The sequence below is a fragment of the Cornus florida genome, unplaced genomic scaffold (genome assembly GCF_030987335.1).
Source record: "Cornus florida cultivar Cherokee Brave unplaced genomic scaffold, ASM3098733v1 CherokeeBrave_3.0.0_Hap2_Chr11, whole genome shotgun sequence".
In the NCBI taxonomy this organism is placed as follows: Eukaryota; Viridiplantae; Streptophyta; class Magnoliopsida; order Cornales; family Cornaceae; genus Cornus; species Cornus florida.
In genome coordinates, this window is record NW_026775581.1 from 4,127,009 (window position 1) to 4,130,636 (window position 3,628).

Sequence of the window (3,628 nt, forward strand, 5' to 3'; positions counted from 1 at the left end):
AAAGCAATAATTTGCAAAAAACTTAGAGGAAAGAGATACAAGTAGAGAAGACTAGGGAAGTGAATCCACAACCTACCCTATAAGCATGCTAATTGAGGTAAACTTAGGGGAAACAACACAAATATGTGACTATGAAATGCTACAACACAAAATTGCTACATTCCTTCAAAAAATTTATGAAATTAATGGCAAGAATAACCTATCAAAGTTACACATGCTTGAACTACCTAAACTAGGGTGTAGCTTTAAACATGCTTGCTAAGCTAGAGATTATCAAGCCTTTAATCACATGGTAAGAGCACATGAAGTCAAGAGTCAAGAATAGTCCATCAAAGGAGGTCCTAAGCTATGGAATATCAAGATTCTCATACAACATGCCAAGAAACCCATTTCACAACCTCATTTCCATTGTCACTATGAAAATGCAAGCCATACAATCATGAGAAAACAAGATCTAAGACAAGATAATACATTTATCATAATCATTACATCAAATGTAACCTCTAGATTGTGAAGTAGTCACATATATACATCATTTTCCCCAAAATAAACAAAAAGCTAGAGTATGCTTACAATGTAGGGCTTTATCACCTCCCTAGAAAGGGATTTAGTTACCCATAGGAGCAATGGATGAAGGAGAAGGAGAGATCTTGCCTTCTATTTTCATGCTTAAGGGTTCCAAGACTCCAAACCCAAGCTTACAATCTTTCTCTCTCTAGAAACTTTACAAAAAATGTGAGATCCCCTCAAAATACCCCCTAGCCCTTATTTAGCCAGAAAAACTTTATTTTTCCCTCCATTTTCGAGCCCTAGCATCCCTATGAACATTTTGGTCCACACAAGAGGTCAAGGGGACAACCTTGAACCAAACAATGCAGAGTTGTCTGCGAAACGGCGAGCGCCCGCAGGCGCAGGGCGGGCGCTAGCGCCTTGAGGAGGCCACTGGCCCTTTTGGCGGGCAACCGCCGATGCTCTGCTCTCTGCCAGTTTGGGCGGGCGCCCGCGGGGCTTGGTCAGCATGCCCTATTTTGCTTCCTTTGACCTCTATTTCGCGGGCTAGCAACACAAGCCTTCTTCCTTGGACTTTGTGCATCAAGCGTCACGAGTTCCGTGGACTACTTGACTTATCAAAATGACGGTCCTTGGCAACGGCACACTTTGATCTTCAAGAAATATCAAAGTGTCATTTTTTTTACCTCTTAGGGGGACTAACCTGAAAATAGACAAAAGAATATAAATATTTAGTAAAAACAGCTAATGGACTTAACTAATGCAAATAAGGGCGCTTGAATATGCAATATTCGGCGCTTATCATTCTACACTTGAATTCTTTGTTAATTGATTATTGTAATGGCTATACATGTTGTTAATTAGTTGTATTTGTGTTTTGATTTGATGGAATTTGCTTCTACTAGATGGATTGCACTATACAGTTAGTTTAATTAGGTCAAGTTCTTATTGAATTTAGTTAATTTCAGGCTTAATTAGTTTAATTGCATTTTCGTTCTTAGGTAAGTAGACAATCAATGCTTGTGTTTGATTTTCATGCTTGTTGCCACAATTTACATTATCCTCTAGATTAATGTGAGTTGAAATTGCTAATTGAATTGATGGACCATGCTTTGAATTGGTGAATTGATTTATACTTAGTTAATTGTCATTAGGTAAACGATTCAAGCTTTAAATTGATGACTTACTTTTCATTGCAATTGTTAGCCACATTTAGATTATACATTTTATTGCCCTAATTAGTTGAAAGTTAGTGAGTTAGGGAATGTGCTTAGTGGTGAATCCTACACCCTAAGTCTCTTTCTAATCTTTTAAACTCTACTCTTTATTTGTATCATTTAGTTTAAATTTAGTCTAATCACAAAACCAAACCTTTTTAGCAATCACATAAGCACTAAAGTAGAATTTAATTCTGAAAAACCTATAATTGTTTAGATCTCTTGGGACTATCCCTGCTCACTTTATACTCCATAGTATAAGTGTTTAATGGTTTTATAAATTTTAAAATATGGTGCCTACTTGACATTATTTCTAAACCTAAAGTGTTGTGCATTATTTTGTACACACGCTCGGTCGCACCATAGTTCTGGCACCATTGCCGGGGATCAAATGGTTTTTAAAAGAATTGAATTAGACATTAGTTCTTTGTTAATTGTTTACTCATTTGATTTGTCAATTAGGTACTTGAAGGAAAGTGGAGCAAATGCTAGACTTGGAAGCAATTAATTTTTTTTTGAAGTTGCTTAAGGACCATTTGTAAGTTTCTCTTTAATTTTTGTGCTTAATTGTTTACTGTCTTGCATGCTTTGGACAGCCCAAGTGGAGGCTTAATTTAAATTGCTTTATTTTTAAGTCCAAGCATATCTTCTTGTAAAAGGCATCGGCTCGTGTGGAGGCATTTATTTATTTTAAGTGCATTGATATTATTGAGGAGTTTGGGAACATCGTATGTGGAGGTTGAAAAATTGAAGTGTTAGTGTGTTGACTTATTCTAGTGCATGCATGGTCGTAGAACACTTAATCGTCCTCTTGCTCCTGTAAATCAAAATCTCGAAGTTTTCTTTCGGCGTTTAAGAGGTAGAACTAGGGATAGTTATCCTAATTTTCTAAATTTTGATTTTCCATCACCTTTAATGGAAGACCCAATAGATCTAATTTTAGATCCCATTGAAGATCTTGGTCATGTGGATCATAATGGTGTGCACCACCCACCACAAATTCATATTGTGGATCCTCAAGGTGTGTATCCACCCTTGGGAATGCCACGACCAATCAATCCTGCGGTGCAACAACCTAATCTAGGGATGCCAAGGCCAAATGTTGTTCCCCCAATTGGTGAGCAACAACAACAATACGTTCAAATGGCATACCCTTAACAAGGCCAAATAGTATACCCTCTCAATCCTCTCAATCCTCCAATGGTTCTTAGGGATCATTATACTCTAAATCAATATAATGCACCCACTTGCATTCAATTGCCAAATTTCCGTGCTCATCATTATGAGATTAAGGCTTCCACCATTAACATGTGCCCCCTTTTCTATGGGTTGAGCAATGAAGAGCCTTATAAACATTTAGATGAGTTCTTGGAAGTTTGCTTTATCGTGAAAATCATGGATGTTCCGGAAGAAGTCCTAAAAATGAAACTTTTCCCTTTCACTCTTCGGGATAAAGCTAAATATTGGTTTAACAACTTGCGGTCAAATACAATCACCTTTTGGGCACAATTGCAACAAGAGTTCCTAAAAAAGTACTATCCCGCGAGTCGAACTGATTCAATGAGAACTTCCATTCTTGAATTTAAACAAAAAGAAGGAGAACCCCTTCATGAAGCATGTGAACGTTTGAATGACTTACTACGGAAGTGTCCACATCATGACATTCCTAAGTGGCAATTAGTTCAATGTTTCTTTTCAAGTTTATCCGATGCCAATAAGGGCATTGTTGATGCTTCTTGTGGCGGAAGCTACATAGAAAGAAATGAAGATGAAATTTGGCTTCTTTTCGAAAAAATGAGTGAAAACTCAATGCATAGATCTTCATCATCTAGGGGTGGTCACCTAGCAAATATGGGAGGCAAGAAAGCTCTAAATCAAATAGACTCTTCCATGGAAATTGC

At 37.3% G+C, this 3,628-nt stretch overlaps 1 non-coding gene across 1 annotated transcript; it reads right to left on the reverse strand.

The window, feature by feature from the left end:
- Nucleotides 1-3,284: 3,284 nt before the first annotated feature.
- Nucleotides 3,285-3,391, reverse strand: LOC132287295 (small nucleolar RNA R71). The gene has a single exon (XR_009472984.1). It is a non-coding gene; the product is annotated as a small nucleolar RNA R71 (small nucleolar RNA).
- Nucleotides 3,392-3,628: the final 237 nt, after the last annotated feature.